We start from the raw sequence: 14,372 nt of genomic DNA on the forward strand, positions 1-14,372 counted from the left end.
ATTTGAGGTGACACGTTTAATAAGTACAACGAAACAGAGCTATCCTATTAAGAATGAGCATAAGGGATGGGGAAGTTGTCAGGACCATAGTGATAGTATCTTGGGTTTACTTTTAGAGGAACTAGGGGTGGTGGGGACATGTGATACATTGTGCTAGGCTCAAAATATATGATTAAGGTACCTATATGTCCCTCTCAACTTTTGCCTTTGTTTTCTTCTATTTCTTATTTTCTTAAAATACATTTTGGTTGATTATGTTTCTGATGATATAGAGAAATTTTAAAAAAGGAGAAAGAGAACTTCAGAGGTAATTTTAGTCATTCGCAGGTTCTAAGAACAAATGACAATGTCAGTAATATCCTTTGTGTGAAAGAATTCTTCCTTCTTTATGCTACGGCCCATTTCAAAAGTTTGATTTGGCATGAATGACAATCCCTTTGTTATTTTGACAATATTAGTATGTTTCCCTTAGTCTTTTATTCTCCAGTCTTAATAGTCAAAGGTACAACAGGATTATTTTTGACTGTGTGTGACAGAAAACACAAAATAATAACAATGACTTGGCAAAGTAGAGTTTATTTCTCTCCCACGTGCAGTAGGTGAAGACGTAAGCAGCCCTGGGCTGGTATGGCTTTCCCAGTGTCAGAGACTTCTGGAACCAGCAAGATGGAGGCCTCTTGCTAAAATTACTAAATAAAATTTAATTAATATTTTTAAAATCATAGATGAGGGGCTTCCCTGGTGGCGCAGTGGTTGCGCGTCCGCCTGCCGATGCAGGGGAACCGGGTTCGCGCCCCGGTCTGGGAGGATCCCACATGCCGCGGAGCGGCTGGGCCCGTGAGCCGTGGCCGCTGAGCCTGCGCGTCCGGAGCCTGTGCTCCGCAACGGGAGAGGCCGCAACAGAGGGAGGCCCGCATACCACACACACAAAAAAATAATAATAATAAAAAAATCATAGATGAGATTGAAAAATGAAAAAGGAAATTTTCCAGGGGTAAGTGAAGAAGTAGAAACAACACAGCTGTCTTTACATAAAGGAATGAATAAACCAAGAATTTAAGTGCATGGCGTTCTGGTGGCCCTGAGGTGGCTGTGCAAGGAATGAAGGCTTCATGTCCTTTACATGGACTGGGCATATAGGAGACTGAAAAAATAACTGAGAAATGGGGAAAATGAGATAAACCTAAACCTCTCAATACCTATGTTGTCCACAAGGAGGAATTAATATAAATATCAGACCCAGGCTTTGGCACATCTGATGTCTCAAGCAGAATGTACGTAAAAGCATTCCAGAGAACACCTGGGGGTCATGGCCTCCAGAGATGAACAAGCCCTACTGAAGGGGTCCTCATGATACCCATTATAAATCAAACAAAGGGATATTCTACCCTTAGTGGAGGAGAGCATACACCATAAACTAGAAGATTGGCTTCCCCCAAAACATGAGAAAATAAAATGAAAATTTGAAACAGAATACAAAACAAAAATATTTTATGTTAATTAGGACATAAAATAAAAAATTGAAATCAAAACAGAAAACAGACATAATAGAAAAAGATAGCTATTGAATAGAGCATAAATTTAACTATTAGAATGAAGAAAAATCCTCAGCAGATTGGTTAAAAGAGCAATTTGTCAATGCCAAAGAGACAATTAATGAATTGGAAGATATATATGAGGGACTCGCCCATAATGTGACACAGGTTAAAATGTAAAAAAGTGGTTTTAGAGACTAGGAGTTTGGAATTAGATGGCCTAACTTATATCTGATAGGAAATCTTTAGAGCAGGAGTCCCCAACCCGTGGGCCATGGACCGGTACTGGTTGTGGCCGGTTAGGAGCCCGGGCCGCACAGCAGGAGGTGAGCGGTGGGTGAACGAGCTAAGCTTCATCTGCCACTCCCCGTCGCTCCCCGTCGCTCCCCGTCGCTCCCCGTCACTCGCATTACCGCCTGAACCACCCCCCACTCCCTGTCTGGGGAAAAATTGTCTTCCATGAAACCAGTCCCTGGTGCCAAAAAGGTTGGGGGCTGTTGCTTTAGAGCAAAATTAAAACCTTATGTGCATTATCTGAGCATTAATAATAATATAAGCAGAATAATTATCATTTATAGGTATTCACATATTTTAATGTTTCCTAATGTTTGTGATTCTACTATCTTGTCACTGGTATTTATCTGAAGATTTAAAAAGTCGAATCTTATTATTTTATTTTATTATAAAATTGCCTTCAGTCTTCTTGAGAGTTTATTTTATGATTATAAATTTGGAATTATTGGCACCTTCCATTGTTTCTCTTGCTAGATCATAATACTTCCACTGAAGAAAATATTCTCTTTCTACAGTGATTGAGATACCAGTACACTCTCAGAAAATTCTGCTAAATGTCTCATATTCTACTTAGATTTTAAGTGAAATATGTAATTGTTTCAACCCAAACAATAGATTAAAGAAACTCTCATAAATTTACATAGTACAGTAGCACTGTAGCAAGAGCTTGCAGGCTACTGTATGCTTTGTTATTGGACTGTTGAACCTTAACTTTCCATACAGACCTCATGTAGTCTGACCTCTAATCACCCTGTTTCTCATTTACCCACTGACCAGTGGTGGCCTGTTAGCTGCACGTATTTTGCTGGCTGGGGACTGGGCTTGGCAACACTTGCTGGCATGCCAGGTGGCCAGCATCCTATTGTGCTTCTCCTTCCATCACCCCAGATCAGAAGTGAGCTCTCCTGTTACCTTTCCTGTGCTGAAGGGGTGGTGTAAGTTATGTTGCATCTGGAAAGAATCAGGCAAAAAAATATGGGTTATTCCAGGTCAACTTTAGGACTTTATTCTGCATTGAACTGAAACTCTGAACTGCAAGGAGTCATCCCTTAATCTTCTGAAGTGGAAAGAATCATCTCCTTTTCAGAACTTTCATACCCCTTATTATTTTCCATTTTGTACTCTAGTTCCTTCTGTATATACTTTATCTCTTTGAGGACAGGATATTTATTCAATTTACTGTAGTTTCCCACAAAATCTCTAAGAAAAAAATGGTGATCAGTGTTTCCTAAATTATGTAAAACTGTAAATGTAATAAGCCATTCATCAGAATTTTCTGTGTATTTAACTTTTAGAACTAATGACTTGTTCAGCGTTATACAGAGAAAAATGAAATTTCACCTCTTAAAATATCTTGTTAATTTTACTGCTTGAATGAATGGAATACCTTGAATGGGATTATTTGAAATGACTGTGGGCAAATGACGTGCTTATACAATTATTTTTTTAAATAAAAATGACAGTTTAGAGTTCCTAGAGCAGTGACTCACAAACTCTAGTGGGAATGTTTGTTCAGTGCTTATGCCAGGGCCAGAAAGTCTGATTCTGTTAGCTGAGGACAGAGATTCAGAAATCCTGGTGCTGAGCACACTGCAAGAAATGCTGCCCTAGAGCAAATGTTTTCCCACCTTTCAACTGTGAGACCTACCTAGAGTCTTCAACCAGGTGGTAGGAAGGTTGGGAAAGACAGGTGGACAAACCAAGTCAATCCATAGTAGCAAGAGCAGGCTCATAATTACCAGTTTTATGTACAAAGCACCTACAGTGCATTTCATTTGGGGGAAAAAAATTAAAAAAGGTCCTTGGTTGAAAAATGTTTGAAAACTTCTGCCTTTAAGAAAGAAATTTAAGAGAAATAAACCCAATTTTCTGCATGTTTGGGTGTTTGAATTAGACAAGGAAGAATTTAGGTGCTCGCCAGACATGAGAGGGCTCTAAAAGGTGGAGAGCTGGTCTGTAGCCACAAAAGTAGATGCAACAAATAAGAACTGCAACCTGAGAGCATGTCTTTCAGGTATTTATATGTGCAAAAGATAATTGGTCAATGTAAGAGGCATTGTCATGATCTACATTAATAGTCAGTTTATACTATTTGTATTTAGAAGCTAGGACATGTTAGATTATGATTTTTAAGAGGAAGTCAAAGAACTGAAATGAGTCATTTAAGAATTCCTTAAAGCAGTGGTTCTCAAGGTTCAGTACTCATTGGTGTCACCTGAGGGCTGGGTCCAGCTCAGTCTTCCTGGAGTGGTGACTGAGAATCTGCATTTCTAACAAGTTCCCAGGTCTTGCTGAAAGTATGGTTCCAGGAGCCATGCTTTGAGTAACACTGTCCTACACAGTAAGAATTTGTATTGTTTTAAAGTATTGTTATTATTTTATAAACATTTGAATAAGAACATCGAGTAAGCTATTCCTGGACTCCAAGGAACCCATGCATGAACTAAGTTCACATATTATGTTTGTGTTTCCTTAAAGAAACACCATTCATCCCCTCCTGATAATCAGATGAAAGAAGCTATTGGATCTAGGGGAAAATATTTGTCATGCAGTTAGCTAACTACTTAAACAAATAATTAGAGAATCCCTACTCTGTGCCAGGCACAATTCTGGGTGCTGGGATGTAGCAGGAAATAGTAACAGCAAAATTACCAACCCAACTGGATCTCATTCTAGTTGGGAAGAAGGTAATAAACAAGCAAACAAACAAAAAACCAAATAGCTAGTAAGTATATGTTCTCTGGTGAAAAAATTAGCATAGTAAAGGGAATACAGAGTGTTGGAAAGGGTGCTCTTTTGTATAAGGTGGTCAGAGGCCTCTCTCATGAAGTGACCATTGAGGAGAGCATTTCAGGGAGCATCCATTCAGAAATCTCAGGTAGAGGGGACAGCGAGTGTATGGACCCAAGGCAGGACCGTGCTTGGAAAGCAAGGAGGACAGCGTGGCTGGGGCAGAGGAAGTGAAACAGTAGGAGACAGGAAGTCAGAAAGGAAGACAGTAATACATGATCACAGTTGAAAGTGAAGACAATCTAATAAGAAAGTTTTACTCCTGTCAACTAACGTTGAAGCTGAAATTCTGAGGATGACATGCTGCAGAGCTGAAGGGAATGGTAATTCGTATTCCTCTCCCTCTCCTTCAACAGAGTCCACACCAACCTCCTCATAATCCTTCTCCAGGGCAGCCATGTCCTCACAGGCCTCAGAAAACTGTAGGCTGTGTAGGGTCTTGTAGGCCCTAGATTTTACCCTGGTGAGAAGGAGCCACTGGAGGAGTTTTGAGAGATGGAGTGACATGATGTGACTTAGGGAATGTTCACCTTGGCTGCTTGTGAATAAACTTCAGGATGCCAGGGTAGAAGCAACAGGATCAGTGTTTCAAATCATCAAAATACCGTAACACCCATGACATCAGGAACTGGTGGTAATGATAGTCAACATCTGTGAATGCTTATCCTGAACCTGGCACTGTCCTAAGCCTGCTTCCATGAAATGTCTGGTTTAATTCTTCAGAAACCCCATCAGGTAGAATATATTAATGTCCTCCTAATAGATGGAAAGTAGTATCAGATCATTTGAGGAACGAATCCAAAGGAAGACTCTATTAAGGACTGTCTTACTCCAAACCTTGTGTTCAACATATCCACTCGTCTGTATTCATTTACATATACATATCAGAAGGAATGAATGAGATTTTGCTTTTCTTCTAGATATTTTGGTTATAAAGGTTGAAGAATCATGTTAATTGTTAATTTTAGCCAAGTAGTCAAATTTTTAAACTCAACTTTTATATCACAAGATGTACTATTTTTTCATAATTTTTGGGTCTTTAAAAATAAAACTTTCATTAATTTTATCCAGTTCTTTCTAAGTCTCATTACCCCAGTTTACTAACAAAGCATTTCATTAGTTTTGAAGAACATTTTCCTTTACAATAATTATACATCTTTTTACTAAATGAAAGAGACTACTTTCGATGAAGCATTACATGCCGGAATGAATTCTTGTTTGTTTGTTTTGGCTGCCCCACGCCGCATGTGGGATCTTAGTTCCTGACCAGGGATCGAACCCGTGCCCCCTGCAGTGGAAGCTTGGAGTTTAACCACTGGACCACCAGGGAAGTCCCTGGAATGAATTATTGAAATAGAACTTGAAAACGTAAAATAGAAAAAATTAAAAATAGACAAATGTTTTAAAAAATTAAGAATAAATTACCTCTGCCACTCCTTTTCAACATTATACTGAAAGTCCTAGCTAATGCAATAAATCAATAAAAAGAAACAAAAGGTATACAGATTGGGAGGAATCATAAAACTGACTTTGTTCATAGGTGATGTGATTGTCAATGCAGAAAATCTAAAAGATTTGACCAAAAAAAGCTTTTGGATCTAATAAGTGATGATATCAAGATTGCAGGATACAAGGTTAATATAAAAGAGTCAGTTGCTATCCTGTATACCAACAATGAAAAAATGTAATTAGAAATTAAAAGCACAGTACCATTTACATTAGCACCCCCTAAAATGAAATACTTAGATATAAACCTAACAAAATATGTATAGGATCTGTGTGAGGAAAATCACACAACTTTGCTGAAAGAAATCAAAGAACTAAGTAAATGGAGTGACATTCCATGTTCATAGATAAGAAGACTCAACATTGTCAAGACGTCACCTTCCCAACTTGACACACACAATTACAGTCAAAATCTTAGCAAGTTATTCTGTGGATATCAGCAAACTTATTCTGAAGTTTAAATGGAGAGGCAAAAGACCCAGTATAGCCAACACAGTATTGAAGGAGAAGAAAAAAGTCAGAAGCTTGATGCTCTCTGAAGTTAGGAGTTCCTATAAAGCTACAACAATTAACAGAGTGTAGTAGTGGTGAAAGAATACACAAATAGTTCTACAGAACAGAGAGCCCAGAAATAGACCCGCATAACATGGTCAGCTGATCTTTGACGAGGAGAAAAGGCAATGTGATGGAGAACAAATAGTCTTTTCAACAAATGTGCTGGAAGAACTGGACATCCACATGCAAAAAAAACAAAAACAAAAACAAAAACTACACAAAAGATTTTACACTTGTCACAGAAAAAAATGACTCAAAATGGATCAGAGACCTAAATGTAAAACATGAAACTAAAACACCTGGAAGATAACATAGGAGAAAATTTAGATGATCTTGAATGTGGTAATGACTTTTTAGATACAACACCAAAGGCATGATCCATGAAATAAATAAATGATAAGCTGGACTTCATTAAACTTAAAATTGTCTGCTCTGTGAAAGACAATGGCAAGAGAATGAAAAGACGAGCCAAGATGGGGAGAAAATATTTGCAAAAAAGTCATATTTAATAAAGGACTCATTCAAAATATACAAAATCTCTTAAAATACAACAATAATAAAATGAACAACCTGTAAAAAATTGGCAAAAGACCTGAGTAGACACCTCACCAAAGAAGATATACAGATGGCAAATAACCATATGAAAAGATGCTCAATATCATGTCATTAGGGAATTGCAAATTAAAAAAACAATGAGCTACCATTACACACCTATTAGAATGACTAAAATCCAAAACACTGACAACACCAAACACTGGCTGGAATATGGAGCAACATCAACTCTCATTCCTGCTGGTGGGAATGTAAAATGGTACAACCACTTGGGAAGATGGTTTGACAGTTTCTCACTAAACTAAACACACCATACAATCTAGTGATTGTGCTCCTTGGTGTTTACTCCAATGAGTTGAAAACATATGTCCACACAATAATCTGCACACAGATGTTTATAGCAGCTTTATTCATAATTGCCAAAATTTGGTAGCAATCAAGATGTTCTTAAATAGGTAAATAAATAAACTGATATATCCAGACACTCTTACTTAGTGCTAAAAAGAAATAAGCTATCAAGCCATGAAAAGACATGGAGGAACCTTAAATGCATATTACTAAGTGAAATCAAGTTGAGAAGCCTAATACTGTATGATTCCAACTATATGACGTTCTGGAAAAGAGAAAACTGTGGAGACAGTAAAAACATCAGAAGTTGCCGGGGGGTTGTGTGGGGAGGGATGGATAGTCAGAGTACAGAGGATTTTTAGGACAAAGTAACTATTCTGTGTGATAAAATGGTAGATACCATGTCATTATAAAACCCATAGGATATAAAATACCAAGAGTGAACCCTAAAGCAAATGGTGACTTTGAGTCATAATGATGTGTCAATGAAGGTTAATTAGTTGTAACAAGTGCACTACTCTGGTGAGGGATGTTGATAGTGGGGCAAGCTGGCGTGTGTTGGGGAAGGGGGTATATGGAAACTCTGTACTTTTTGATCAGTTTTGCTGTGAACCTAAAATTGCTCTAAGAGATAAAGTCTATTAAAAATAAATTTCTTTCAAGACTTGAGCCCTGGATACATACTGTAGATACATCATGATTACTAGAGAGTATGTTCTTATCAGCAGTTTTTTTGTCAGTGGTTGAATGTATTACAAGATGAAAGTTATTCTGGGATTATGAATGAGTTAGCACCTGCCAAATACAAATCAGTAATGGAAGCCTCCTAATGGAATAAAGTGATAAACTTCAGACTTAATTTTCATTTTATCCAAAAATCAAATCTCAAGTACTTGAAAATGTGTATTATACATACTAATGACTTTAAGCCAGAGGGTGTGAATTTCTTGGTGCATTGGACAGCTTTAAACCTTCCCTGAAGCAACAAAATTTTGGCAGTCGTGCTAGAGCAACTTAAAGTTGCTATCACATCAAATTATTAAAAATACATTATGATTCTGCAAGTACTTGATTTTTTCTCCAACAAAGAAAATTTTACTATAATATACTCTTTCAATATTATAAGTGAAAACACAGAAAGTGATGTTTCAGTGTAGTGGGAATTTTGCCAACCTGCAATATTTGGGGTGGGTTTTTTAGGTAAATTCCTTTCCAAGAAGTGTGAACACCATTCCAAAAGCAGAATGAGTTGCTCTTTCCTCTTTATTGTACTCTATGTATACAGTTCGCCCTCCGTATCCCCGGGTTCCACATCCATGGATTCAACCAACTGGGGATGAAAAATATTTAGAAATAAAAAATTCCAGAAAGTTCCAAAAAGCAAAATTTGAATATGCCAATCACCTGGCAACTATTTACATAACATTTACATTGTATTCACAACTGTTTACATAGCATTTACATTGTATTAGTTATTATAAGTAATTTGGATATGATTTAAAGTACACAGAGGATAAGTGTAGGTTATATGCAAGTACTACACGATTTTATATAAGGGACTTGAGCATCCACGGGTTTTGGTGTCTGAGGGGGTTCCTGGAACAAATGCCTCATGGATACCGAGGGATGACTTAGTTCAGTGTAATTAATTACTTGTCACATTTTTGCTTTCCACTTTGAAGGTACGCTTGTCAGATTCAAGTAAGTCTCATATACTTCGTACCTTCATTGCCTGGAACATGGATGGTACTGGATATATTGTCATACTGCCAAAAAGTTTTATTCAACATATAAGATGACTCTTACAGCTCTTCAATTCTTGCTCATCGCGTATGGCAGGGGAAAATGGTGAATAACTGCATGTGGGTAGCATGGTGTGATGTGCCATGGGGTATCCAGAGTGCAAGTAACAGTTCTAAGCCTGAGGAAGTCAAAACGCGTTAAGGGGAAGGTTAGAGATCCTCAAGCACTCCACACACAACAGTGTAGGTGTCAACCAAATAGTTCCCTCATTTGCTGTTTTCAGCCATCTTCTGAGTACTTCTTTTATTATTACCATCATCATCATAGTCATTATTGTGGCAAAGAACACATAACATGAAATTTACCATCTTAACCATTTCTAAGCTTACAGTTCAGTAGTGGTAAGGATATGCACATTGTTGTGCAACCAATCTCAAAACGTTTCCATTTTGCAAAACTGAAACCGTACCCATTAAACAACAACTCCCTGTTTCCCCATCCCTGCAGCCTCTGGCAACCACCATTCCACTTTCTATCTCTATGAATTTGACTACTCCAGATACCTTATATAAGTGGAATCATACTCTGTTTGTCTTTTTGTGACTGGCTTATTTCACTTAGCATGATGAGCCACCTGTTTTTAGCATGTGTCAGAACTGCAAAGAATTTCTTATGTGTAATAAACTGGCAACAGGAGATCCAAGGGTTAATGAGAAGAGCAAGATCCTCGAGTAGCTCACATCTTAGACTATGTATGTATATAAATTAAAATGAAGTGAGTTCTGAAAAAGAGGTAAATCAAAGTAATATGGGGATGTTGAGGAGGGAGAAGCTAAGACAGGCATCCTAGGTGGGCTTTGAAAGACAAGAAGAATTTGTCAGTGGGGGGGGGGCTTTGGAGGATGGGGGAAGAGGTTAGTTACACTCAGAGAGGAGGATGAGCTTGCATAGTTTGCAGACAGTGACGGCCATAGCTGGGTTCGATTATGGCTTCAGAGGATTGATGGTATCAGAAAGGTGTCTGGGGCTGGGGGGTGTCGGAGGGGTGATTCCTGTTGTGGAGAGCTCTGAGTGCCAACACTTTCAGTGACCAAAGACGGACTTGATAACTTTCAGTCACATCTTTCTTTCTCTGCTGGTGTTTAAGAAAGCGTTCCACACATGATGAATTTTTTTTTTTTTAATTCATAAGAGATATGCAGTCAAGTAGAGCTGGAAGGAGTGCCAGTGTGTCCTTTTCTGGGTGTCGGAGAATACAGAGAGGAAACTCCAGCCGCTGCATGGGTGAGAGGTCGACCTCAGCGAGGACTCCATGCCAGCTGGGTGGGGTAAGCTCACTGCCCAAAACGGGGAAGACAGACTGAGGCCGGCCTTCTTTCTCTGCGCCTCCTTCATGCCTGTTTCGGCGCACGTGACTCTGCTGGACGTGTTCTTGGTTGTTGTTGTCTCTTCTAGAACCTAAGCAGTTAAAAATGAGCTGTAGGGGAGAGTGGTGGGAAATGACCGTGTTAAAGTTTTTAAGGTTCAGTGTGGTACTGACTTGCTGGGGGCCTCGAGATGTTTCCATTTTTCTGAAGTCCCCTCTGCAGAGCAATAGTGTGATAAAAAGGGGAGAGGAGAAGTTGCCCCTAGACTAAATGAGGTCTGACCTGACCGTGTGCTCCTTTCATGCAAGGCCTCTAGGGCTGTGCGGTGCACGCCTCTCCCTCTCCTGGGGGCCTCCAGTGCTCCGTAAGGTAGAGCCTTTACATTTTTGCTCTTGGAGCCTAGAGGACTTTTGGAGGATGTTGGACACGTGCCAAGATGGTTAAGATTTGCACTTGACAAGAGAGTGGGAGCTGAGGCAAGATATTTTCAGCCGGTGAAGTCTGTCTTGGGACTCGTTGGAGCATTCTAATTATTGCAGAGTGTGCCAGAAATGCAGGCAGGCGGCTGGATTCCATTTTTTAAAAAAATCTGGTTAGAAGGAAGAGAAAGAAAAAAATTACAAATTAAGTGGTAAACATTGACTGCTTATAATAAACTCTTTTAAAACTTCCTAAATTTTGTGAAACATTTATTGAAGGTATTGTTTTGTATGACCTGGAGCTTCCAAAAACTTTACACCTAATTCAGTAACGTTTGTTCCACCTGTGGGAATTAGTAAAATGTCCTTTTAATAAAAGAAATTGAAACTCTCATGACAAGTTAACAAACTATCAGGACATGCTTTTTTTAATTCACTTTTTAGGTGATACCATAGAATCAAGCCCAAACTCCTACACCTTCTAAATCTATTGAACTATAATTAATTTTCCTAATGATACTCCTAAACCTCTGTAAGATCTTAAAAGTTCTTCCTCAATCCCCAAAGATTAAATTAAATTTAATAGCTTTGGTGTTAGAGGTGTGATGTTACACTCTGATTCTTTGAAAGTTAGTGCTCTATCTTCTCTGTGTATGATAATTAAACTAACCAGAACATGCAGTCCATCCGTGGAGTTGTAATTTGCTTGGGAATCAAATAGCCAATTGTTTGGCTAGTGGATTAAATGAAAATCCTTTGAGCCTGGAATATTTTTTATGTCCTAAGTGTTTTCCACAGTAACTGTCTCTTGGTAGGCCCTTAATAAATATTTGCTGTTGCTGGAAAATAGTATCGGAAAAGGTGATAGGCGTTTGTTTCTAGTCCTTGAGCCAATGCACAGGTACCCCAGGGTGCGATGGGTCTGTGACACAGATACTAAGCTTAGTGGCAAAGAGCCTGGGCTCTGGAGCCAGGCTGACTGAGCCTCATCCTGGCTCTGCTTCTTACCAGCCCTGTGACCTTGGACAATCTACTTTTTGCTGCTCAGAGTGTGGCTTGTGGACCAGCAGTATCAGCGTCACTTGGGAGTTTGTCACACATGCAGAACCTGAGGCTCTATCCCAGACCTACTGAATCAGAAACTGCATCTGAATAAGGTACTCAGGTGAATCATGCACAGTTCAAAAAGCACTGGTTTTCTTAACATGCTGGGCCTCAGTTTCCCCATTTATAATATAGAGATATTGAATTACCTACCTCATAGAGTTGAGTCCAGCTACCTCACGACCAGAGCTTACACAAGTGCCTGGCATATACTGACTATTTAATAACTTTTAGCCATTTTTGTTACTCTTCCTTTTTCTAGCTCACATGATCAAAAGGCCTGATATTGGGCCTGGGCTCTAAAATCAATCTAAGTTTATAGATCCAGGGCTACCTGCATCGATTCATTTAAAAAAGCAGAAGGTAGATCCCCCATTCCACATTCCAGAGACTTCCTACTCATGAGACTACCTTCTTTCTGCTTATTCTGCTTTTGGAGTAGGGGTTTTATTTTATTTTATTTTATCTTATTCATTTGTTTATTTGTTTGTAAGTGTTGTCACTTCCACCACATATTTAGGAGCAAATTAGAACAGTGGGTGTTCTAGGATAATGAGGAGTGACATCAAGAACCAAACTTCCTCTGGCTATTCTCCTAAATTTCATGTCTTCATTGCCTTCCAGCCTTAAATCATGTATGGCATTGTTGGCTTTTCTTCCTCATATTCTGTTAGGCAATGTACTGCTCCTTTTAGAATATTCCATCAGAAAATACAATTAATTTTTGGCTTTTGACATCTGTATTTGGTCATTGGGAACCACACGGACAGAAATGAAGTGTCAATAAGGCAAAAAAAAAAAAAAAAGATGAAGTTGTTTTAAGTTTTTTCTGCTGGAACTTGCTCAAAGGACCCTTTTTCTCCGTGCACTATTTTGAAAGAGCAGATTACCTGGGGACTGATCACAGATGTGGACCACGGGGGACTTTATCGACCTGGCCCTGACAGCCAGTGATAGATGAGAGCCGTATAGAGACAAATTAGTGTTCAGCATAATGACTCGGACAGAGCTTAGGTTCTAAGTGAGCAAGAATATGGCACACATGGATTCAGATTTGATCGACTGGGCACACGTTTCAGACTAGAGTCATTGTGCGAAACACTGGGCACTGAATGCTGCTGATGTGTTTCTGATGTTTGCATGAATCTAATATATGGATCCTGATATGGGTCAGAAAGTATTCATCCCTACATAACTGCAGTAAAAAAAGGTGCATGCATTTTCATGGTGTTCTGCTTTTCAAAGACAAGGTATCAATAAGGCAAAAAAAAAAAAAAAAAAAGATGAAGTTGTTTTAAGTTTTTTCTTCTGGAACTTGCTCAAAGGACCCTTTTTCTCCGTGCACTATTTTGAAAGAGCAGATTACCTGGGGACTGATCACAGATGTGGACCACGGGGGACTTTATCGACCTGGCCCTGACAGCCAGTGATAGATGAGAGCCGTATAGAGACAAATTAGTGTTCAGCATAATGACTCGGACAGAGCTTAGGTTCTAAGTGAGCAAGAATATGGCACACATGGATTCAGATTTGATCGACTGGGCACACGTTTCAGACTAGAGTCATTGTGCGAAACACTGGGCACTGAATGCTGCTGATGTGTTTCTGATGTTTGCATGAATCTAATATATGGATCCTGATATGGGTCAGAAAGTATTCATCCCTACATAACTGCAGTAAAAAAAGGTGCATGCATTTTCATGGTGTTCTGCTTTTCAAAGACAAGGTACTTTTCACTAACCTACTGACAAACCAAGGCAAACATTTTAACCCAGAGAGATGGCTTAGGCAAGTGTGATTTGCCAATCTGCGTGGATTGCTGCTGTTTGCCATGCAATTTTTTTATTGTCACTAAGAATGTAAAGACACAGCTTAGTGAGTGAGACTTCTGCCTGAGGAGTTATTTATAAAAGCTGCTTGTGTGGATTTCTGATGCCAATATGAGCATTTTGATGATAAAGAGCCAGCTGGAATTCTTTGATTGTAGCTGATGGCGGTGACCACACCTTTCTTTAAAAATCGTTGAATCATTTGTTACTATAATTTTATTTTATTTAACAAGTAAATACAACCTTGGGGAAAGATAGACCAAGAGTACTAGGAACTACAATTGTTCCATGGGTAGTGAGGCAACATAATTCAAATTGACCGTATAGGAT

The 14,372-nt window shown here is 38.9% G+C and overlaps 1 protein-coding gene across 7 annotated transcripts in view; it reads left to right on the forward strand.

Moving 5' to 3' along the window:
* The window catches only part of PRKN (parkin RBR E3 ubiquitin protein ligase), a 1,334,302-nt gene that overhangs the window by 472,657 nt on the left and 847,273 nt on the right, over positions 1-14,372 (forward strand). The window lies entirely within an intron of this gene.

Source organism: Physeter macrocephalus, chromosome 10, assembly GCF_002837175.3.
Source record: "Physeter macrocephalus isolate SW-GA chromosome 10, ASM283717v5, whole genome shotgun sequence".
Taxonomy (NCBI): domain Eukaryota; kingdom Metazoa; phylum Chordata; class Mammalia; order Artiodactyla; family Physeteridae; genus Physeter; species Physeter macrocephalus.